At 33.6% G+C, this 26,085-nt stretch overlaps 1 long non-coding RNA gene across 1 annotated transcript in view; it reads right to left on the bottom strand.

Moving 5' to 3' along the window:
• LOC149926186 (uncharacterized) overlaps positions 1–26,085 on the bottom strand; it is a 79,421-nt gene that overhangs the window by 21,079 nt on the left and 32,257 nt on the right. The window contains exon 2 of the long non-coding RNA XR_016477037.1: positions 17,382–17,432. This is a non-coding gene — a long non-coding RNA (uncharacterized LOC149926186). The remainder of the gene's footprint in view (positions 1–17,381; positions 17,433–26,085) is intronic.

Genomic DNA, 26,085 nt, shown 5'->3' with positions numbered 1-26,085 from the left:
CCTGGATTAGAGAAGGCCTAGAAATGGGCTGGTGTTGAATTTTTGAAATTGGCAAAATCAATTTTAGTTTTATGTCTCTGTTGGCCGAAAGATGGCCCTAGATCTTTCCATTTTGACGTCATCAAGTCAGGCTGACAGCGAAAGATATTTAAAATTCCCGCCTTGATCGTCTCGATATAAAGGTTGGAAATCGCGCCATCTACTGACGAGGAGTGTACCCGAGGTGTAAATCACCGATTTTGATGAAACTCGGGGGGTATGTAGACCTTGCTGTAACATGAATTTTTACCAAGGGAAAAGTTACGCTGGGCTTCCGTTTTGCTATGGCAACCGAAAATGTTTTTGACAACTTAAAATGAAAAATCTACATTTAAAAAAGCATGGGATTTTCTCGGTTTTACAGGGGGGTGGGTACCTTGTGGAAATTTTTGAAAACCCAAAATTAAAATTAAAATTAAAATTTCAACTAAAATGCTAAATTTTAACAATTTTAGGTGAAATCCATCAAGTAGCCCCCCTGTGAAACCGAGAAAATCCCATGCTTTTTTAAATGTAGATTTTTTCCTTTTATGTTGTCAAAAACGTTTTCGGTTGCCACAGCAAAACGGAAGCCCAGCGTAACTTTTCCCTTGGGGAAAATTCATGTTGCCCCAAGGTCTACATACCCCCCGAGTTTCATCAAAATCGGTGATTTACACCTCGGGTACACTCCTCGTGAGTGTTTCGCGAGCGAGTAAAAAATGTTTGCCGCCCCCTAGAAAAACGATTTCTAGGCCTTCTCTTAATCCAGGGGGCAATGCTAAAACGAAGTGATTTTAGGGGTAAGTGTGAACCTGGTTTTAGTGTGGTCATGGTTTAAGTGACGTAAGATGGTCTACATTTTTGGTCCGGTGTATCTTGTTTTGTTTTTACTGTTATTTCTTTGACGTCCTCCGATATTTTTTCCCCTCCGCGCCACGAGAGGGCGCCCTTGGATGCTCTCTGAATAAAGGCGACGTTGGATCGTACGAGACGAGACAAATTCAAGTCGACTACGCTAGGCGGCGTGTTCGTGACTGGGATCCCTTATTACTACGCGCTTCTACTCGACGTGTACATCCTCGGAGAGTGGAAATCATACTCGCGAGGTCTTTGAGCCCTTACAAAGCGCCGGGCTTACAGCCAAGGGTTGTTTTTCTCTTATTAAAGGGACAATACGTTTCCTTTTCCAGGAAAGGAATGCAGGGTGTAGTCACTCGCTCGATCAAAGCGTTTTTCTCAATACAATAAAGCTATTAAGCCGAATAGATCGATGCAATTTTTATGGTGGACGTGAAGAGACGCGTTTGGATTTGGATACACAGCCACGGAATGATACTACACTTTGATCTTAGCCAAACGATGAAAACTTTAATACCTATTCAACTATTGCAAAAAATTCTATCTTTTAGAAGAACTAAAGCGTTATATTAGATATCTTGTGTGGGCCAACTCTCACTTTTACTGACAAAAATTTTATGCCTTAGCAGAACAAATTTTTAAAGCGTTCAGCCTAAATTTCTAGATTCTTAGCAGACGACAGATTATAGAGCATCGAGAGCATTTACCAATCTCAGACTACGCATATTAAACGGGATTATCAGACCACGTATAACCCAAGGAGACTCAGACCATTTATATACAACGAGACTCTCAGACCAAAGGGGTTTTCGGGTCAAATAAATCCAACGAGACTCTCAGACCAAATATAACCATAAATATTTTTTAAACTACTTATATTCAATGAGAATTTCAGATCAAATATAACCCTAATAGTTTTCAGACTACTTATATCCAACGAGACTTTCAGAACAAAAAACACCATAGGAGTTTTCAGGCCACATATATCCAACGAGACTCTCAGACCAAATATAATCATAGGGGTTTTCAGGTGAATTATGCCCAATGGGATTCTCAGACCAAATATAGCCATAGGGGATTTCAGACCAATTAGATCCAACGGGATTCTCAAACCAAATATAGCAATAGGGGATTTCAAACCAATTAGATCTAACGGTACTCTCAGACCAAATATAGCCATAGGGGTTTTCAGACCAATTAGATCCAACGGGACTCTCAGAGCAAATATAGCCATAGGGGATTTCAGACCAATTAGATCCAACGGGTCTCTCAAACCAAATATAACCAAAGGGGTTTTCAGACCAATTATATCCAACGCGACTCGTAATGTTACCATACGCTGACATAGAGAGATTCTTCTCGTTGGAACACGGGATATTTTTGTAAAAATCGACTGATATGCCATCTATGGTTTTTGAGGGTGCTTCGTAATTTATTATTTAGTTAGAATATTAAATATTCTGCGAGTTATTATGAAAGGTTCTTATTAAATTAATATTAAGTTTAAATACATATTTTACAAATAATTGTCAATAATTATATTTGAAAGTAACTCGAATAGTTTACACAAGAATGTATTTATTTATACTCAGGGAGAATGAATATGTCGAGATTATTTTTAGCGTTTCTCCAATTCAACCCGTTGGGGCCCCCGGTATGCTCCTCCGCTTTAATAAAATCAAATAATACCGCAATCTCATTGGTTCTTAAAAATTACGTTTTTCGACGCGATAAACGCTACTGCGCGGACGCAAAAAATAAGACCGCCGCCTCCCCCCCCCCCCCTTAGCGTGACGGGGTTAGGGGCTCAACGTGTCCGTCGATAGTCTCGACATATTCATTCTCCCTGAGTATAAATAAATACATTCTTGGTTTACATTAACGATCAAATGATGTCACTATCAAAATTTATCGGCTATCTTGTTGACTACCAATTAACTTCGTAGTGCCTTCTTTAAATAATTATAATAATTATAATAATTATAATAATAATAATATTTCAAAATTACCCCGTCAGTGACGTTACGGAATAACTTAAGTTCATTGGTGGAATTTCAAATACATTGTTCAAAAAGCGGTAAATTACCCGAATAAAATGGCGTGTAGTTCACACTGCTTAATTAACTGCCAATTAGTTTGAAAGCCACTTAAATTTCCCTTACAATTTTGGATTACCACTAAAATACTGGTGGGGTGGCGGAGTGGTTATCGCTTTCTCCTCGCAGCAAGAGGAGCCGGGTTCGATCCCCACTTGTAACACTTGGTGAAATCTCGGAATCACTCCTTCCGAGTAGTGTTTGTAAGTTATCTCCCCACTGGTTAAATGGGTTTTCCGTTAAGTTCTTCGGTTTCCCCTTCCATAAATACTTGTCGAGGTTAACGTTAATAGTTAGTGTAGGGAGCTGTTAGCTCGCGTGGCACGAAGGGCTTGCCACCACCCTCCTACGCATTGTAACCCGGACACCTGTTTAAGGCATTATAAATCGCTAGATGACTTGGGTACTAGCCTAGCTGATTATTATTATTATTAAATACACCACTTGAGCAAGTGCAGTGACTAACACGCAATCTAACAGAAAAGATAAATGCTTAGTATCTGCTTTTGTAAAACCGTCGTAGAGGGCGCCACAATAAATACAGAAGTGGCACATTTCAAGTTTGGGAGCAGAATGAAACACCCTGTATAAAAGAGGGGAGGAAGGGGGGCGAAGAAATTGCTTCAAAACAATGTCGAAACCAAAAGCAAAGGGAGTTGGCAATTTAAATTCGATTACAGAGGGTCGCGAGACGCGCACCTGCCAGGTCCCGAAGTAATATTGGGCGCAAAAAAAGAATCAAACAATATCGCCGCTAGGTGACGACACCTGCATCGCATCTATGCGGGGGCGGCGCGGGGGCTGAAAATGCGAATGAGAAAAAGTAAGTCTCTGATCCCGAGAGAGGGAATCAAAGCACGTGAGAGGGGAAAGAGGAGAAAGCAGTGCAGACCTTAGAACGGAAACTTGAGAAGGCTTCGATAGCGTTGCCAAATTAACTTGACCTGAAGCGCCACGAGAGATACGCTAAGCCTCAATATTCATATACAGAGAAATTCAGTTTTACCAGACAACGAAACTATTGAGTAGGTTTAATGGAAAGAAGGTAATGAAACTTTGAATCGAATATTTTTTCAGTTTGTTCATAAAACCTAAATTTTATGGAAAATTAATCAAAATCCATTTTTTTTTAAATATTACTAAAGTTTTGGGGAAGTAGTCAAATATTTCAAGTCATGTTAAAGTTTAATTTGTGTAATTAAAACATTCATTTTTCTTTCGTAAAATTTGCGTAATTAAAACATTCATTTAGCTTACCAAAAAGTGTGTAGTTATAGCATTACTTTTGCTTAACTAAAATTTATGTAATTAGATAATTAATATTGACTCTCTAGAATTAGTGTAATTCAAGCATTACTTTTGCTTAACTAAAATTTATGTAATTAGAGAATTACTATTGACTCTCTAGAATTAGTGTAATTCAAGCATTACTTTGGCTAAACTAAAATTTGTGTAATTCAAGCATTACTTTTGCTTAACTAAAATTTGTGTAATTCAAGCATTACTTTTGCTTAACTAAAATTTGTGTAATTCAAGCATTACTTTTGCTTAACTAAAATTTGTGTAATTCAAGCATTACTTTTGCTTAACTAAAATTTGTGTAATTCAAGCATAAATTTTTAAGTAACATTTGTGTAGTTAAATAATTACTTTTATTTCTATAAAATTAGTGTTATTAAAGCATAACTTTTAACCAAAACTTTCTGTAATTAAAGCATTGCTTTTGCTTAGCTAAAATTTGTGTACTTAAAGCATTCATTTTCTTACCTAAAATGTGTCTAATTATAGCATTACTTTTGCTGAACTAAAATTTGTGTTAATAAAGTATTACCTTTGACTTTCTAATTTTTTTAAAAATAAAGCATTTATTTTGCTTACCTAAGATTTATTTAATTAAAGCATTAATTTTGCTTTCCTTAAATTTGTGTAATTAAAGAACAACTTTTTGTAAAATTTTTAAATTAAAATCTTACAGATGTTAGGAAGTTACACCCTGTACATGTACATTAAATATTTTTCGTTAATTTGAAAGGTTAAGTTATTCAAGTAGAATAATGATGTTGGTAATGCTACGAGTGTTAGCATACACTTGACAAGCCAATATTAATATCTCGGAAGAGTTCGTTTTAATATAATTTTTTGCAATCAAAAAGCTTTTAGTTAGATTGGAATGGAAGCTATTTTATACAATGCAAATAGCATTGGCAAAATCCGTTATTTGCGTGCTACATTATGTATATCGTTCCTAAACAGATTCGTTTTGAAGACCGAATCGGCAAACAACATGTTCTGTAGCCAAGATTTGTATCTGATCCCTTGTCGACGGCGCCACGGGAGTTTGCTCAAGTAGGAAATTGCTGACAATGTAAAGTGTAACCATCGTAAAATATCCAATCTTTATGAAAGTAATGAAACTGTAGATTCCATATTGGTAAATACATCTATGCCAGTTGAAATATCGATAAATATAGCTACATGTATGTCGGTTAATATGTCGATAAATATATCTGTCGGTTAAAATGTTGATAAATATATCTATCGGTTTAAAGATCGGAAAATTAATCATTGGTTTAAATGTATATGTGGGTTTTAACATCGGAAAAATAATCATTGGTTTAAATATATATGTGGGTTTAAACATCGGAAATTTAATCATTAGTTTAAATATATATGTGGGTTTAAACATCAGAAATTTAATCATTAGTTTAAACATATGTGTGGGTTTAAATATCGATTAATATAGCTATGTCGGTTAAAATGATGATTAATATATCTCGGTTTGAATATCGATAAATACGTGGTATCGTTATGAGTTTAAATATCGATAAATATGTAATATTGGTATGGTTTTAAATATCGATAAATATGTAATATCGGTATGGGTTTAAATATCGATAAATACGTGATATCAGTAGGGGGTTAAAATTTCGATCACTACGTGATATTGGTATGGGTTTAAATATAGATTACTACGTGATATCGGGATGGGTTTAAAACTGTTGCATTCTAATATTATAACCTATAGTTTAAATTAACACCATTAATGTAAAATAAAGGTGTTGATTTACACCATTTTTAGACTTAAAATCTGAGCATCAGTGTGTTGTAAAACCATCATTGCCAAATTGGGAAGTAAAAATACTCGAAGAACCCGATCAAAATTGGTGTAAAGTAACACCATTCTGCCTCAAAAGGGTTTTCGTCAATCATTCCACTAATATCGGATTTCATAATGAAGGATATACAGTATACTGTATCTGTACGGTAGAAGACTTAAAGCAATTCAATTTCAATCAGAATACCACTCTTATAAAGTAGAGTGTGAACCAAGATATTTCTTAAATATTTCTGATATATCTTAAATATTTCCGATATTTCTTAAATATTTTCTATATTTCTTAAACATTTTCCGATTCTAGATTTCTAATATTGCTAATGTATTTCTAGATTTATAATATTTCTAATGTATTTCTAAATTTCCAATATTTATAATGTATTTCTAGATTTCTAATATTTCTAATGTATTTCTAGATTTCTAGATTTCTAATATTTCTAATGTATTTCTAGATTTTTAATATTTCTTATGTATTTCTAGATTTCTAATATTTCTTTTGTATTTCTAGATTTCTAATATTATAATGTTTTTTTTTGAGATTTCTAATATTATAATGTTTTTTTGAGATTTCTAATATTATAATGTTTTTTTAGATTTCTAATATTCTTAATGTATTTCTAGATTTTTAATATTTCTAATGTGTTTCTAGATTTTTAATATTTCTAATGTGTTTCTAGATTTTTAATATTTCTAATGTTTTTCTAGGTTTCTAATATTTCTAGTTAATGCATTTCTAGATTTCTAATATTTCTAGTTAATGCATTTCTAGATTTCTAATATTTCTAGTTAATGCATATTTCTAGTTAATGCATTTCTAGATTTCTAATATTTCTAGTTAATGCATTTCTAGATTTCTAATATTTCTAGTTAATGCATTTCTAGATTTATAATATTTCTAGTTAATGCATTTCTAGATTTCTAATATTTCTAGTTAATGCATTTCTAGATTTCTAATATTTCTAGTTAATGCATTTCTAGATTTCTAATATTTCTAGTTAATGCATTTCTAGATTTCTAATATTTCTAGTTAATGCATGTTTCTAGTTAATGCATTTCTAGATTTCTAATATTTCTAGTTAATGCATTTCTAGATTTCTAATATTTCTAGTTAATGCATTTCTAGATTTCTAATATTTCTAGTTAATGCATTTCTAGATTTCTAATATTTCTAGTTAATGCATTTCTAGATTTCTAATATTTCTAGTTATTGCATTTCTAGATTTCTAATATTTCTAGTTAATGCATTTCTAGATTTCTAATATTTCTAGTTAATGCATTTCTAGATTTCTAATATTTCTAGTTAATGCATTTCTAGATTTCTAATATTTCTAGTTAATGCATTTCTAGATTTCTAATATTTCTAGTTAATGCATTTCTAGATTTCTAATATTTCTAGTTAATGCATTTCTAGATTTCTAATATTTCTAGTTAATGCATTTCTAGATTTCTAATATTTCTAGTTAATGTATTTCTAGATTTCCAGAAATAACGAAACTATTTCTGTTTATTTATCTAGATTTCCAATATTTCTTTGAATTTCTCGAGATTTCTAAAATTCTTTTGGATTTCTCGAGATTTCTAAAATTCTTTTGGATTTCTCGAGATTTCAAATATTGTTTTGGATTTCTCGAGATTTATAATATTCTTTTGGTTTTCTATAGATTTCTAATATTCTTTTGGATTTCTCGATATTTCTAATATTCTTTTGGATTTCTCTAGATTTCTAATATTATTTTGTATTTCTCTAGATTTCTAATATTATTTTGGATTTCTCTAGATTTCTAATTTTCTTTTGGATTTCTCTGGATTTCCAAAAATTTCTCCTGTATTTCTTGATTTCCAGAAATTTTGAAAATATTTATAATATTTCTCCTGTATTTCGAGATTTCCAGAATTTTTTTTCATCGTAGGTAAATGGGAAAAAACTGGCATACTTCTCAACTCACCCCTACAACTCCTTAAAATGTTTGCACATTTTTTTGAAACTTTCTGCATAGATGTTGTTGTTTAAGAACCTTTTCCAACACTTAAGACCTAACAAATTCAAGTTCGGTGTAAAATAACATACTTTTTACAGTAAAATTCAGTGGAAAGCGGTGTACATGTTGTGTATACACTAATTATACACCTTTCAAACTCTTAGAGTAAAGTCATCCTCTAGAAGGGGCACCTTAACCTGTTTAATGTTTACTCATCTGTGGTGGCCCGTAACTACTTTAGTAAGGTCGTCACAGGTCACCTGAGAATATCATCCAAAACATATTTTGAAAAATCAGAGGGAACTAGCGAGGGAACTTCGATCGTAAGACATAATATTATATACTGGTAATAGAGATAGAAAGTACTAGGGGCATTGTCGTGGTAGAATCGTGGGGTTCGCGATGCGAAGACGTACATCAAATGCAATAAGAGAGATTTGGATTAGGTTACTTCCACGCACTTGTGGTACGTATACCTGATTGTATTTCGCGTTGTAGGTGAATTGGTCGTCGGCGACATGGAGCGCGAACAACGTACCGTCCAAGCGTGAAACTCCGCCGTGTCCTAGGGCAAAGCGAATCTACGCTCGCCAGATATTTGTGGAAAGAATGAAACTCGAGCACGCGTCTGAAATAGAGCTTTAGAACTCTTTCCCCCAAAAATGGCCAGAAGCGAATTTCTATCGAGCGGCCAAAAATCGAAATACGCGAAAATTTTACGAACTACGCTGTCAGTCACCGCGAAATTTGTTACCGAAGCCCCTCGGGGTAACGTTTCTTCCATGAAAGATCACCTTTTCCCACATATAACCCCCTCGCCCTTACAAAATGCGATATCACGGATTGGTCATGCCCCAAAATGATGAACGAAGGTTTTTTTTATGATTCCGATTTTGATACTTTAGTCATTTAAGTCAATAATGAACATTTTAACTCAGACACTGCTGAAGATGGAGCCACGCGACACTAGGAGGGTTCTAATTAATCACGCGCAATCGAGCGTGCGCCGCGCGCCGCTTTTAAATAGAAGGTACACTGTACGATCAAAAAGTGGAAAATGTGTTTTTTGTATGATAATTAGTAAATTAGTAACACGTACCTAATCCACTTATATCTAAATGAACTTCTAACGGTGGGGTGGCGGAGTAGTTAGCGCTTTCACCTCGTAGCAAGAGGAGCTGGGTTCAATCCCAACATGTGGCACTGGGTGAAAACTCGGTTCTACTCCTTCCGCCTTGAGTTTGCAAGTTCACTCCCCGCTGGTTAGAGGGATTTTCCAACGAGTTCTTCGGTTTCCCCTTCCCATAAAAACTTGTCGAGGCTAACGGTAATAGTTAATGTAGGGAGCTGTTGGCTCGCGTGGCATGAAGGGCTTGCCACCACCCTCCTACGCGTTGTAACCCGGCCACCTGTTTAAAGGCATTATAAGTCACTAGATGACTTGGGCCTAGGCCCTAGGTTGGTGCCTTGGGTATTAGCCTAGCTGATTATTAATCTTATAATATGCCGCCTTAACGAAATTATCCAGTTAGAAACTCGAACAGTTTTTAAGAAGTATAGTGATGATTATGACATCTGTTGTCGATTTCTATAAACTTTAAAGGTGCTTCGTTATTTAGAACTTAGTTAAAATATTTAATATTTTTCGGATTATTATGATTAACAGCTTAAAAGATTCTTATTAAATTAGTATTATAGTTAAATACTTAATATTAAACAAAGTATTGCTAATAATTATACTTAAATTGCACCTTAATTGCTTACATTAACGGACAAATGAGGGCGCCACCAAATTTTATCCGTTGCCGGGAGATAGCGTTAGTAAAACATAAATTGATATAGCTTTCTTTGCTGTGTTTGTTTTGGTACAAATTCTGTAACATACCTTTTGAAAAAAACGTGTTTTTTTACATGAACGAAAAAAAATTAAGGGAAAAAATTCATATCGTTTTCCATTGAGCCGCTGCAAGCGCTCTCAGATCGCTTCAGGGAAAACTGTACTCCCATGATAGAAAAATAGCCTCTACTAGACGTATTCGGGTCTTCCAATGCCCGTGCTGCTCCCTCGCGGATTGATTCGAGTGGCATTTTTGTTAGACTGTCCAAGCTTTGTAAAAATTCCTATTTCATTCTGAGCTATAGCCAAGATGTCACAGTCAAATCTGAGTACTATCAAAATGTAGTATTTGTAATTTGTCGTTTAGATAGGATCAAAATGTAGTATATTTAATTGGTCATTTAACTAAGATCAAAATGTAGTATATTTAATTGGTCGTTTAGCTAAGATCAAAATGTAGTATATTTAATTTGTCGTTTAGCTAGGATCAAAATGTAGTATATTTAATTGGTCGTTTAACTAAGATCAAAATGTAGTATATTTAATTGGTCGTTTAACTAAGATCAAAATGTAGTATATTTAATTTGTCGTTTAGCTAGGATCAAAATGTAGTATATTTAATTGGTCGTTTAACTAAGATCAAAATGTAGTATATTTAATTGGTCGTTTAGCTAGGATCAAAATGTAGTATATTTAATTGGTCGTTTAACTAAGATCAAAATGTAGTATATTTAATTGGTCGTTTAACTAAGATCAAAATGTAGTATATTTAATTTGTCGTTTAGCTAGGATCAAAATGTAGTATATTTTATTGGTCGTTTAACCAAGATCAAAATGTAGTATATTTAATTGGTCGTTTAACTAAGATCAAAATGTAGTATATTTAATTGGTCGTTTAACTAAGATCAAAATGTAGTATATTTAATTTGTCGTTTAGCTAGGATCAAAATGTAGTATATTTAATTGGTCGTTTAACTAAGATCAAAATGTAGTATATTTAATTGGTCGTTTAACTAAGATCAAAATGTTGTATATTTAATTGGTCGTTTAACTAAGATCAAAATGTTGTATATTTAATTGGTCGTTTAACTAAGATCAAAATGTAGTATATTTAATTGGTCGTTTAACTAAGATCAAAATGTAGTATATTTAATTGGTCGTTTAACTAAGATCAAAATGTTGTATATTTAATTGGTCGTTTAACTAAGATCAAAATGTAGTATATTTAATTGGTCGTTTAACTAAGATCAAAATGTAGTATATTTAATTGGTCGTTTAACTAAGATCAAAATGTAGTATATTTAATTGGTCGTTTAACTAAGATCAAAATGTAGTATATTTAATTGGTCGTTTAACTAAGATCAAAATGTTGTATATTTAATTGGTCGTTTAACTAAGATCAAAATGTATTATCTATTATTTGTCGTTTAACTAAGATCAAAATGTAGTATCTGTAATTTGACCTTTAGCTAAGAACAAAGTGTACTCTCTGTTATTGGTCGTTTAGTTATGATCAAAATGTAGTTTCTGTAATTTGACCTTTAGCTATGATCAAAGTGTAGTATCTGTAATTTGACGTATAGCTATGATCAAAGTGTAGTATCATTAATTTGTCGTTTAGCTAAGATCAAAATGTAGTATTTTTAACATGTGGTTTGGTTAAGATCAAAGTGTAGTATCTGTAATTTGTTGTTCAGCTAAGATCAAAATGTAGTAACTGTAATTGGTCGTTAAGCTAAGACAAGAGTGAAGTATCTGTTATTTGTCATTTAGCTAAGATCGAAGTGAAGTATCTTTCTATATCAGCTGTTAAACATCCACCCATTAAAATTTAATCGATCTCTAAGCTACATACGGGATCGGCCCGACTAAATCGTATTTTTAATATTAGACATTGAAAAGTGGAAATGAATCGCCGGAAGATGGCGTAGTAAAAGGTAGGAGGGAGGAGGTTGGAGGGAGAGTGGTCCGCGCTCACGTTCCGCGCGTCTGCCCATCTGCCACCGCAACGATATTGGTCGACATGTATTCCGGCTTGTTTCACTCTGTCCCTTCACAACCATTCTACGAATATTTCAAAAGGAAGGGAAGGAATTATATCGGGAAACACGCACGTACACGCGCGATTGCCGCGCGCGCTTCTCCGATAGGGGTCACGTCGAGTCGTAAATACGTCACCGTAGGCTACGATGCCTCTTCGTATACCGCGGGAAAAAAACGACGGGCTAAATTCGAATATATAAAACGAACGCCAGAGCAAATTGGATGGTGTAACCATTCGAAAGAGCTAGACGCTGCTACCCACACACACACACACACATATATATATATATATATATATATATATATATATATATGTGTGTGTGGGAGAGAGAGAGTATATGCCTACGTATAAAGGGGGAAAGGAATTCTCACATTTTACGACCCCCCTCTTTCGGTAGAGGGATTGCATTATGGGTTGCCTTGGCTGGGCATTTTCACTCAGCTCATACGAGGCTCGAATTATGGCGAGTAGCGCTCAGATTCTTACGCTCAGATTTTTAAGAAAAGCTGGAGGATTGAAGAATGATTAGCAGAAATGAGTTTAGTTTTTTTAAAACCGCATTACACTCTGGTACTCACAAAAAAAATCTAATTTTCTACCTTAATGTGGTTTAGGGAGTTGTAATAGTTTAGAAATTGTAGTGGTGTAGTTTCATGACCGGAATTATCACAGTACATGTTTTAAACTTGAAAATCTTAACCTAATTTATTAATTTATTTATCGTTTTTTACTTAAAAAATGTTTTAAATAATGATCAGCTAAGCTAATACCCAAGGAACCACCTTAGGCTTAAGTCAACTAGTGACTTGTGAAGTTAATTACCTGGTGAAATGGCGTTGGTGGGTGGTATAACCAATATTTTGAAAGCTTTATTCCAAAATCCTTCATATTTCTAAGGCTTACGTTTCACTGGTAGAGTGATAAAACTAATCTAATTCAGTAAAAATTGTAGAAATAAACGAATAATCAAAAATTTATTAGCACCTTTATGTTTGCAAGTTTTTGGAAGTTATGGTAAAACCGTGGATTTTCTTGAGATTAAAAGGTTTTAATCTCAATAAATTCCTTTGAGAATACTTCTGTAGGTTCAAAACGGGTATTTTGACCACACTGAGTCAAATAAAACACGCTCATCTACAGTTTAATTTTTGGAACACCGCTCTGAGAGCGCATGTCTGAACTCATTTCGTCAGAGAGTTTAATTTTCACTCTCAAATTTAATTGACATTTAATTGAAATAATCTACCCTAAAATATGTACAGCTCATTTTGACCACGAAATTTCCATGCAGCTCGAAAATGAGTAGAAGGCGGGCAGCTTTGATGGGGTCGGCGAGGAAGAATCAAGTTTGCCGCGTTGCCCATGCAAGAGAAAGAAAAAAAGAATTGCATTTTTTCCGTGTGTCATCTCTAGCCCTTGGCTAAGAGAGTGCCACCCCACGCCAAGCAATGTCAATACTGCCCCCCATACGACCCCTTCGCCCTTACCAACGCCCTTAGCTATTCGTAACATTCTATATTAAAAGGAGGGGGGGGGGAATCGAGTCCTCGTCCTGGTTTTTATTTACAATTTGTAGGGCTCGCGACGAGGCTGTTGGGAATGTTGGAACCTTATTTAAGTTTTAGTTCCTTCCGTTTTATATGTACAGGGTGTTGCGCTTTGCTTTTAAAACATTCGTATTCCACAGACACGTGCCCATGTACAAGGTGTTTGCATTAAAAAGTTATCAGTATGAAAAATTTGTTAAATTACCATATTCCAAAAAAATATAAAGTTATCAGAGCGGACAATTATTTGTATTTTTGTCAGACTCGAAAATAATTTGTTATTTTGGCAGGCTAAAAAATTATCTGTAGGTTTAGTAGATTTTAAAATAATTTTAAATTTTACTAGACTCAAAAATGATCTGTAGATTTATCAGATTTGAAAATAATTTTTAATTTTACCAGACTCAAAAATTATCTGTAGATTTATCAGATTTGAAAACAATTTTTAATATTCACAGACACAAAAATGATTTGCAGATTTATCAGATTTGAAAATATTTTTTTATTTTAGCAGACCCAAAAATGATCTGTAGATTTAACAGACTTAAAAATTATTTTAAATTTTCGCAGACTCAAAAATTATCGGTAGATTTAGTAGATTTTAAAATAATTTTTAATTTTACTAGACTAAAAATTGATCCGTATATTTATCTGACTGGAAAATAATTGTAATTTTACCAGATTTTTTAAATAGAGCTAATACCCAAGGCACCACCATCGACCACATAAGCAATGTTGCTTGTACGTGATCAAGTGATGAATAATCAAGAATATTAGCCAGTTTTATTTTGATCGATAATTAACCTCTCTGATTCATTTGGCACGCGTAGCCTCGTTCCCTTCGAAGAAGCAATATGGTACACATAAATCATCTTCATTTTAAAGGGGAATTGTCACCAAAACCAAAATTTACGGGTTTTTTTTACAGAATGATAGAAAATATATTAATGATTATGTCCCTGAAATTTTATAGTTATTTTAAAAGTATTTAAAAAGTTACGCTACTTTTTCACCTACATCAAACGGCTTCAAAAATTTCAGAAATCGCGGTTGAACCTACGTGCAGCGCCAAAAGAGTGAAGCGGCAAAATTTGAGAAAGGGGCGGCGTGTAAGGCATTTAAAAAACACGATAACCTACAATCTACGAATATAACTTGGTTAAAAAGCCAAGGAGAATGTCGTAGCAGAGGACAGTTCCGACTGAAAAACGATAAAACCGGGGTAAATAATATTTCGTCCATGAGATGGCGCTGCAGGTAGGTTCAACCAAGCGGTTTGAGATTCTCGAGTCAAGGGGGATTAAACACGAAATCTGGTTGCTAATAATAAATCAAATACTGGAAATATTAACATGAAATTTTTGTATAACCATTTTCGGACGTCCTCTATCCATTTAAATGGTTTTAAACCAATTTTAGGGTGGTGACCACTCCCCTTTAAGAACAGCATCAATTCAAGAGCAGTTTTCTTTAAGAACAGCACCCTTGAAGCGCAGTTCCGTTAAAGGGCAGCACCCTCGAAGGGAAGTCCTAATTATTATCACCTAAGCGTGATATATTGAACATTTTTACTTATTGACCTTGGGGTTTTTAACGTTACATTTATTGGCTTCCTATTGGTCAATTCACATTGGTATTAAGTCATTTAGACCCAAATCTGACGGTCCACATTGTTCTAATTGGAACCAATTCTTTAAATTCAACGTTTCAACTTTCACGGGATAAAGTTTGAATGACCTTGAAGACATATTTCAAGGTCATTAAGTTTTATCTCAGAAAATGACCCCCTGCTCCAGCTATGTGATCTGACAATATTAATTTCCCAGCAAAAATACTTCGAATTATTAGCAGTAGATTTTCAATTATTAGCTGTAGATCTTGAATTATTAGCAGTAGATTTGAAATTATTAGCAGTAGATTTTGAATTATTAGCTGTAGATCTTGAATTATTAGCAAGAGATTTTGAATTATTAGCAGTAGATCTTGAATTATTAGCAGCAGATTTGGAATTATTAGCAGTAGATTTGGAATTATTAGCAGTAGATTTTAAATTATTAGCAGTAGATTTTAAATTATTAGCAGTAGATTTTAAATTATTAGCAGTAGATTTAGAATTATTAGCATTGGAGCATATTTTAGTAGACACCCTGTATAGTATAGGCAGAGTAATATGCATTCGTGGTTTGTTAAAAAATTCCCCGAAGTACCACTAGACACATCTTTCGTAAGATATATTTTATACGCTTCTGATACCATTTGGCTAAAGGCTGCTGATTGGCGGATACTAAAGTCGGTTAAATAAATTGTCCGGGCCGTCAAATTGGGTTTGGCTATACGTGTACGAATATCAATTCGCGCAATTAGTTGATAGGCATTGCCACTTTTGTCCGAGAACGGCGTAGTCGAACGGGTGTCCGAAGGTGCTATGACTGATAGCCATTATTTTCTGCTCCTTTTGTTCGTTCCTATTCTTCGCACGCGCGCTCGCGTGAAGCCAGGCGGCCTTCGCCCGCTCAATACCCAACCAGCGCAGTCCGTTTTCCAAATGAATAATATCCATTTACACAAATTAAAACTCGCCTTCTTCCCTACATATATATACCAAGGTATAATTGATCGACGGTCATGGTCTCTCGCGCTCCCATTTCTCCATTTTTTATGGCGCCCCCTGCTGGATGTTACGGGAATTAAATAAAGGGTCACCAGCGAGAGGGTGTATTGAGCCGTGCTCTCTGGGTTTTTTTTAAGCTGACGAAACGAGGAGGCACTGATGTCGGAACGGAATGGAGAATATTCGACGCCATCTGTCGACAGATGTTTGATCCGATATATCGCGAACGCTATTTCGTTACTCTTACAACGCCATCTATTGTTGCTATTCGCAAATAAGGTTTAAAAGCGTAGAGAAAAGATAGGCTTAGCTTGGTTAATATACCCGTGGTTACATAGAGTAGTAGAAAATGTAACACTTGTACCATATCGCGGTAAACATTTCCCCTTTCCGTTTTACATAAATGGAATTGCTTGTTTTCGACGTCTGCTACAATTTATGATACTTCTTATACATAATTGGCCGAAATCGTTTTCGAGTGTTATGCCTTAACACCAGAAGTTCGAAATTTTGCCATATTTATATATATATTAATTATTATACCATTCTTTGTTGGGTAGTTTTTGGTGTAAATCGGTAAAAAAATACTTAAAGCTCGACGTGAAGTAGCTCTTTTATCAACAGATGTCGCTAGCATCGAAATCAAAACAAGATGCTTACGCTGCAGTTTGACCCAAAATGCCGACACTTAAAAGTACCCCTCGCGTTGATTGGCTAGTTTGTAAATTTGCCAATAACTTAAATTAAAGTAATTTTAACAACATATTTGATATGGGATATATAATTAAGGTTAAAAACAACTAACAATTGTAAGTAAAGTATGAGTTGTCTAACTTTAATACTAATTAAAACTATGGTTCTCTGACGACGTTGTGCCATTAACAGATGGCACCACGATCTCCAGTATAGTCGTTTTTTCAAAAAATCGTATAGATTCATTGCCATCTCTCATAACAATGGCCTTATCATAATACAGATGGCAATGATAGAGCCGACTGTTGCTTTAAATAAAACCTAAATTAGGTTTTGTACAAAATAGATGACTCTTTTGAAATTTCAGCACTTGAATTTTTGTTTTTAATTTTATTCATATAGGATAATTTTTTGTTGCGACTCTTTCTTTAATGTTAGCTTAAAATTGTGAAGTCCGAAACGGGAAGATATTTATGTGCTATGTAAGCGTTAAAAATGTGTTGTTTGTAATGAAAATTTATATTAATTGCAAACATCAATGTATGTGTAACACTACAAAAATACGAAAATATTGATTTACCTTTTTGCTGGAGAAATGACCGTTGCAGTGTCATCCAAAAATCTGTGACATCTGAAAAAACGAATGTTTTTATTAAAATGGGATACATACTTTAATGAACAACATAATGGCTTTTTAGAAATATTAAACCTGAAAAGTTAAATGTGTTGACAGATAAGCTCGCACAGATTAACTCACATTGCAGTTTTCAAAATCTATTTAAATTTTGAAAATATATAATATCATTTGAATTATCTCCGATAGAGTTATGTATTCATTGTTTTATTTAAAAAAACTTTTCCTTAAAGGGAAAATGAACTAAATTAAAATAATATCTGCTAACCCGTGCTAAGGCTAATTTTTAACGTAACTATAACGCCAATCATCCCAAGCGTCTGTTAAACCTGGTGGAAGAAATGTGGAATTAGTTGATCCATCTTAAATATGGAAGTTCATACACTCTTTACGAGTATTTTTTTAAAATTGATATTTCAAAGATGAATTTAATTTTTATAATAAGTAAAATTTCCACGTCATGTCTTAGAACTCATGAAATATCCATAAATTACCTAGAGACATAACATAGAAATATTTTTAAATAAATGACTTTAACTAAAGCATTCACCAGTGTTTCGTTATTATGCTCAGCATCAACAATGGGTATTTTTTATTTTAAATTCTTAAAATGAAGTATATTATATTACATAATTTGTTTTTAGTATTTTGCATTTTATTTTAAATGATAATTTCCTTAGCGTGTTTAGTATTTTATTTTAAATGATAATTTCCTTAGAGTATTTAGTATTTTATTTTAAATGATAATTTCCATAGAGTATTTAGTATTTTATTTTAAATGATAATTTCCTTAGATTATTTAGGTCTTAATTTTAACTGATAATTTCCTTAGAGTATTTAGTATTTTATTTTAAAAGATAATTTCCTTAGCGTATTTAGTATTTTATTTTAAATGATAATTTCCTTAGATTATTTAGTATTTTATTTTAAATGATAATTTCTTTAGAGAATTTAGTATATTATTTTAAATGATAATTTCCTTAGAGTATTTAGTATTTTATTTTAAATGATAATTTCCTTAGAGTATTTAGTATTTTATTTTAAACGATAATTTCCTCTGAGTATTTAGTATTTTATTTTAAATGATAAATTCCTTAGAATATTTAGTATTTTATTTTAAATGATAATTTCTTTAGAGTATGTAGTATTTTATTTTAAATGATAATTTCCTTAGAGTATTTAGTACTTTATTTTAAATGATAACTTCTTTCGAGTATTTAGTATTTTATTTTAAATGATAATTTCTTTAGAGTATTTAGTATTTTATTTTAAATGATAATTTCCTTATAGTATTTAGTATTTTATTTTAAATGATAATTTCCTTAGAGTATTTAGTATTTTATTTTAAATGATAATTTCCTTAGGGTATTTAGTATTGAAGGATTTTTCGAAACATATTTCCATTTAAATTTATTTTCTCAGGCATTTTGCGTGCTTTCATTAATATCTTCGTACGATATTATTTTTTATTAAAATTTCCTTATATTTTATAAATCCAAAATCATCTCGAAATGGAGACTTGGTAACATTTTTTACAAGACGTGTTAATTTTTCATCATTCGAAATTTCATTTTGCCAAATATTTCATCAGATAATCTTACGGAAATAAGAGAGCGTTGAATTATATTAATGAAGAAAAGATGTCCTTTGAAATGACGCCGCGTCTGATTCTCTAGAGATTCTAAGAAACTAACTCCTGCGCTAAGAAATGGATACCAGGGCGGCGAAATTGCTTTATCCATCGCAATCGGCAGCCTACAAAAGGTATCAAAGGTATCGCGGAATTGCGCATTATTGGTGCAGCGTCGTGGAAAGATCAAAGGAGGACCAAGATCAGAGGGAAACCGAGATCAGACACTGAATATTTCTCCTCGTCTCTTCACAGGCAAAGTATTATAAACGACAAACACGAAAATTTCCAGACCTGATAACTCCGTTTTTTAAAAATAATTATTAGGCCTAAGGCTAGGCGCCCACTGGCTCTCCGTTTCGTATCCGTCCTGCCTTCCACAAGGCATTGTCTCCGTTACGAAGCAAAGGCTTGTGAAAGGTAGGACGGAGACGTTACGAAGAGCAGTGAGCGCTTGGCCTAGGTCACCAAGCGACTTTAAACACTCGCACTTAAATGTATCCGCATAAATGTTAAAAATTTTAAAATAGAAATATGAAAAATACTTCGAAATCAAATGTATGAAACTATAAATGTTAATTTTTAAACTGTATAACTTTAAACTGTATAGTTTTTATGAATGTTCTGAGAGAGAGAGAGGTAGAGATGATAAACTATTTTTTATTGAAAAATAGAACATGGGTTGCGTTCGCACAGTGTACCATTTAGTTATCAAATAACATTTTAAAATTTAGCTTAGATATTTGTATACTTTAAGAAACTTACCAAATAAAAAAAACTAAAAATTCAGTAGATTAATAGAGTCACGCAAGACTGATGCCGTGACGTCATCTATTAGAGAGAGAGAGAGAGAGAGAGAGAGAGAGATATATATATATATATATATATATATATATTCTCTTTTTAACTTTATAATTGTTTTCTTTTGATATTTATCAACAGCAAGAAAAAGGGCTTAAAAGTCACTAGATGACTTAGCCCAACGATTTGGTAGCATTTGTCCGAATCGAGGCGCATTTGTCCGAATACTCATTTGTCCGAACTGTAAAAATATGGCTCAAATGGCCGATTTACGGTTTCGTTTGTCCGAATATTATTTTGTATGATTTGTGGGCAATTTAACCGTTCTATCCGTTTGTCTAATATCCGAAATGTCATTTGTCCCAACGTTATACATTGGCTTTAGTCAAATTCAAAGAATCACATTTAATCGAATCCGTAAAAAATAAAGTCCCAAACGTGCGGTTTGTTTATCTTAACATGAATAATTGTGGAACTTCAATCTAACCTAAATTCCAATGAAAAAAGACACCTAACCTAACCTAACGGAATCAAAGCCAACTCTGAATTAACACCAAACCCAGCCAAACATCTACCAGCAAGTTTATTATTAGACACCATAAGATTCCATACGGAAATTAGGAAAATTAAATTTTGGTTCACTATATATAGCGCCATAAAAAATATTTAACGAAAAGCATTCCATTTTTAAAACCAATTAATCTAATTATTATTCAACATTATTAAAATTCAATCTATAATTATTATAAAACGAAAAATTCGGACATAATTATATACGAAACACTATTTTTGCGATGGAAATAAACGAAACACTATTTTTGCGATGGAAATTCGAACAAATGCTACTACTCGTTCAGACAAATGACACTCAAGGTCATTTAATTCGTACAAACGGAACAATTTCGGTTTTCGAGTTCGGACAAATGAGTATTCGGACAAATGCTACTACTCGTTCAGACAAATGACACTCAAGGTTATTTAATTCGTACAAACGGAACAATTTCGGTTTTCGAGTTCGGACAAATGAGTATTCGGACAAATGCTACTACTCGTTCAGACAAATGACACTCAAGGTTATTTAATTCGTACAAACGGAACAATTTCGGTTTTCGAGTTCGGACAAATGAGTATTCGGACAAATGCTACTACTCGTTCAGACAAATGACACTCAAGGTCATTTAATTCGTACAAACGGAACAATTTCGGTTTTCGAGTTCGGACAAATGAGTATTCGGACAAATGCTACTACTCGTTCAGACAAATGACACTCAAGGTCATTATATTCGAACAAATGGAACAATTTCGGTTTAGAGTTCGGACAAATGAGTATTCGGACAAACGCGACATTATTCGGACGAATGAAATTCGGACAAATGCTACTATAGTGAGTTGCAGGCTAAGAAAGACAAAATATATAGTACAATCGGCGCAAGGATGCCTCAGATTGTTTCCGGTCATTCCACCACGCGAAATTTCAATTTGGCCATTTTACGGTCAAATTCAAATTTTGCTCTTTTTGTCGTCTTTTAGCGCCATCTAGAGACCGAAATTGGAATCTTTATTTTTAATTTCGTAATTGTGGTGGCGAGCAAATTTATTCCTATCATACTTAAATTTAAAATAGAATGTACACTTATTTAATTTTGAAAATTTATTTCTACCAGTTAAATCTGCAGTTTCTTTTAAAATAGTTACCACGCTTTCTTGGGGGTAACGTTGTCTTAATGAGCTATAGACGTTTAAAATTATATTTTTCTCTTTACTTGTTAACAATAAACCATTATCATGCTTTTTATAGTAACCTCTTGGGCTATTTAAAATATTTGGAGCTTCAATTATCGAACCTTCTTTAGCTGCATTCAGTAATTAAACTCATGACAACATGAATTTAAAAAATAGATTCCAATTTCGGTTCCTAGATGGCGCGAAAAAACGATGAAACTCACGAAATTTGAAATTTACCGTAAAGTGGTCAAATTTAAATTACGCGCGGTCGACTGGCCGGAAATGGTCTGAGGTATCCTTGCGCCGACTGTACTATATATTTTGTCTTTCTTAGCCTGCAACTGACTATACCCCAGCCCAACATCTATGGAATGTGAAATTGTCTTGATTTGATTTTATAATTCAGCTGGCCGGGTTTGGTTTTTATTTCGGTTAATTGCTTATTTTATTTCCAGTTGCACATAATCTGTTATAAGATAAAACAGTAATGGTCAAATGGTCAATATTGTCCTTCAAAATGGAAATCTCGACCTTCAGAATGTTTCTTCGATAATGAACAACTTATTATAAACTAGCGCGATTTCAACCTTCAAAACTGTGATCCATAAAATTGTAAACTTAGTAGGGTAAATTGAAAAAATATAACCCTGTAAGAGGTTTTACATCACCGTGCTATAATACCAAAAGTCTATAATTATGCACCATACGTGTGTCATTTAAAAACACCTGTAGCTCCCAGCACGCGTTCATTATGACGTATTAGGTCGGAAGTAAACGCAGAAACCAGTTATTCTTTATTTGAAGAATAGTTTTTTGGGGTGGATATGTTTATACGACATGACTATATTTAGTACTAAATATAGAATTACCTAACTTTAAATGTAATTATTCTGAAATTTTATTGTCATTCCTTAAATTTGATGCTGTCGCTAAAATTTAGAGTTGTAAGTCTGAATATTTCCGCTCAGAAAAATTTCCGGAAATTTTTTCATATTTTTCCGAAAATAAGAAAAAATAAAGGTTTTTAATTCATGATTAGCCTAATATTGTTCGCATATTTAAATTTCGTGGTATTTTCGCCTCATTTTGTCGAATCCAAAAGTAAAACTAAACCTTTGGACTAGTCTAGAGTAAAAACCCTTTAAAAGTAATTCAAGTTTAATTGTTATTATTTTCTGAACATTTTCTGCATTTCATTTTTCGGGAAAATTAACCACTCTAAAATTTAAATGCTGTGTTTTCAAATTTGATTGTTTTCAATATAATCTTATTATTGCACAAAACATAAGGTACAATAAACTCTATTATAATTACTATTATTATCAACTAAAGATTTCCAAAAATGGCGTTTACTATGTTTTTGCCTTTGGACAGTCACACTCTGTTGCTCCTCAGAGAACTCGTAGCCAAGTTTCGTGTTTGCGATTGAAGCGGGTTCCGGCTAAGAGTTTCGACGTTGCTGTGTTAAATATACATGAGATTGCAATCCTTGCAATAAGAGTCCAAGTATTATACAATTACCAAATAGAGTACAAATTCGAGATACGGACATAGTTTTAATGTAAGGGTCTAAATGCCTAAAAGTAGCTCCTATAAAAGGCCTTTTTCAGACTTGTAGCCGTTCCCAATTACCCAACTGTTCTTCGAACAAGATACCTCAAATTTATGAAATATTCAAATTGTACGACATTGAACCGTTATTCAAGAAACCATGTTTTAAAATTCTGATTTCTTTGGTTCGCAATTTCTCGGTAGATCGATCTAGTTACACTCAAATCTGATGTTGACTTAACATAAAAACTTGTTGGGGTAATAGTGAGTGTAGGGAGCTGTTGTCTCGCGTGCAATGAAGGGCTTGCTACCACCCTCCTACGCATTGTAACCCGGCCACCTGAAATTATGGCTTTAAAAGTCGCTTGATGACTTGGGTCTAAGGTGGTGTCTTGGGCACTAGCCTAGCTGATTATTAAACGTTGCACAATTTGAGTCAAAATTTGTTTAGATTAGAGTGTTAATTAATTAATTGTTTCCCAATTTCTAGGTTTTTGACTAAACGTACTGGTTCCAATGAGCAATATCACTATTTAAATTTCAATAAAATAAACTGATTTCATCGGCTTCGACTAGTAGAACGATCTGAATTACCAGGCTTTACCAGTAACCTTTCAAACTTGTCTGAACCAAAATTACACACCTTTTCATTTCACCAAAAACCCGAACACTGGAAAAAAGTATTAAAAAAAACAATCAAATAGCTGATTGAAATCAAAGATTTAATCAAGTGAATTAGAAGCCCAAATTCTGCAGCGAATATTTTACATTTGGAAAGGAAATAATTATACTGCGACCTTCATTCGATAAATTTTCGAAAACGACCCTTTGAAATTCGAATACTCTTTTGGGGTTCGGTGGTAAAGGCGTTAAAATTTTAATTAAGACCGATAATGTTTGAATGTCTGCGACGAAACCTTGCCAAACTTTTCGGGGCAAAGGCGTTCGAATACCCCATCTAAGACGCGGCAGCCTGCCTGTACAGGGTGTTTACTCTTTTCTGGATCAGGACAATCGCTTAAAGAACTATAAACACTCGAGTTTTTATGTTTTAGGCCCCGAATTTAATATGCAATTTTGACCAATTAAAAAACCGTCGGTAATTTAAAAAAAAATTATGTAATATAAAAAAGTGTTAGACTAAATTTGAGAATTCAAAATTGGTAGAGTGTAATCGATTTCTTCATATTTCGCGACTAGGAAAAATATTCTTCTTAAGTGAAATTTTCTGGCTGTATTAATAATAAGTCAAGATCCGATAATCTTTAAAGCTAGGAGCAACAAACACAGCACCCCACACAAGGAGAACGCAAACCGTCAAAAACAATAGCGAATTATTCGTGAAAGCCTAAATTCTGTCCGTTTCGGCTGAGGGGAATTGAATCAGATCTTTTATTTAAAATCAACGCGTTATTAATTAGCATGAAACGGCAACGAACGAATATTTAGCTCTAGCTAGTAGCAAAAAACACAGCACCCCACACAAGGAGAACGCAACCCGTCAAAAGTTGTGCATTTTCTTGTGTACAATATTGTTAACCTTTAGCGACTGCTGCCGTCGGAAGTGGAAATTGTCTTCCCCCTTTCCGTAAAACGTGCAGCTTAAAGGCGAGTCCAATGAAATTTGTACACAATACTGCGTTAGCGTGTTTAAAGGCTAGCTGTGTTCTCCTAGTGTGAGGTGCTTAGTTTTTTTGTTCAAAGGAATTATAACTTAGTTACATTCACTTGAAAGTATAATCTCAAGATCACCTCATGACAATATTAAACCAGAATTGACGCATTTTTGGAGGAAATGTTTTTAGGGCATTTTTATATCTTTTAATAGTAATTTCTAGAGAATAATTTAATATTTTCTGTGAAATTGAACAACAACATTGACAAGATCAGAGTGTAGAAGGTACAAATAACCAGGCCCCTTCTATCGAGTTTACTCCGAAACCATATAGGTAATAACGACTCGAACGAGGCCCGGTATTATTATTTAACGGGCCCCGGGCCCACTTACTTCGGCCCTGACTGCCTATTTTCTGAGTAACACTTACCCGCCGACATCCCTAGCTTGAAAAAAATCGGGGGTTAAGTAGACCTTAATGTACCTTGAAAGTTCCTAAAGAGAAAAGTTTCAAAGGTGATTCGTTTTACCATGGCAACCAAAAATGTTTTTCCCAACTCAAGTTTAAACTTTCTCTACGTAAATAACATGGGGAAATCACGGATTGTAAGGGTCCCCCCTTGGCCCAAATCTATAAAATGGGATAAAATCGATAAAAATGGGCATAAACAATTATCCAATTAATAGACCGATAAAAATATTATCATACGAGGAGATTCCCATCAGTACTTCCCCCGCTTAAACCTGCGAAAAAGAGGATTTCTCTGATTGGTCGGAATTTACGGCCAACTTCGACGATTTTTTTTTGCAGTCTAACGAATTCGCAATTCGCGAATCGGCAAGTTTGAAGCGATGGATTCTCCAAAGAAAAGGTTTGTTAATGTTTTTGATAAATGTAAATTAAATAGCATTTAAATAAAACAGCAAATAGATCCTCCAATTCCAATTAGACGATTCATTTTATATTTTTAACTTATAATTTACGTGTTAATCATCAGAAACGTTGCTAAGGCTTCCCACAAAAATACTGCAGCGGACGAAATTTGTTTTTAACGTTTTTTTTATAGTTTTGATATCTGTACATAGATGGCGCTGCTGTTGAACATACATCATAGACTTACTTCCCTTTCCTAGCCCCTTTCCGAAATCCTCTAGTAGTGAGGGAAAGAGAACAACTTAGGCGAAATATTTTTATCGGCCTATCGTTTTGCCCAAATTTTAATTTTTTGAAAATTACAATCCGTGATTTTCCCCGGTATGTATCAATTAACGTTACGTGGGTATATAAATTAATAGTTCTTGTTAGTATTCCGACTATACCCTACAAT

This window comes from Leiobunum rupestre, chromosome 10, assembly GCF_980474605.1.
Source record: "Leiobunum rupestre chromosome 10, qqLeiRupe1.1.hap1, whole genome shotgun sequence".
NCBI lineage: Eukaryota > Metazoa > Arthropoda > Arachnida > Opiliones > Sclerosomatidae > Leiobunum > Leiobunum rupestre.
Note: the sequence above shows the minus strand (reverse complement) of the source record. Positions and strands in the feature narration are given on the sequence as shown.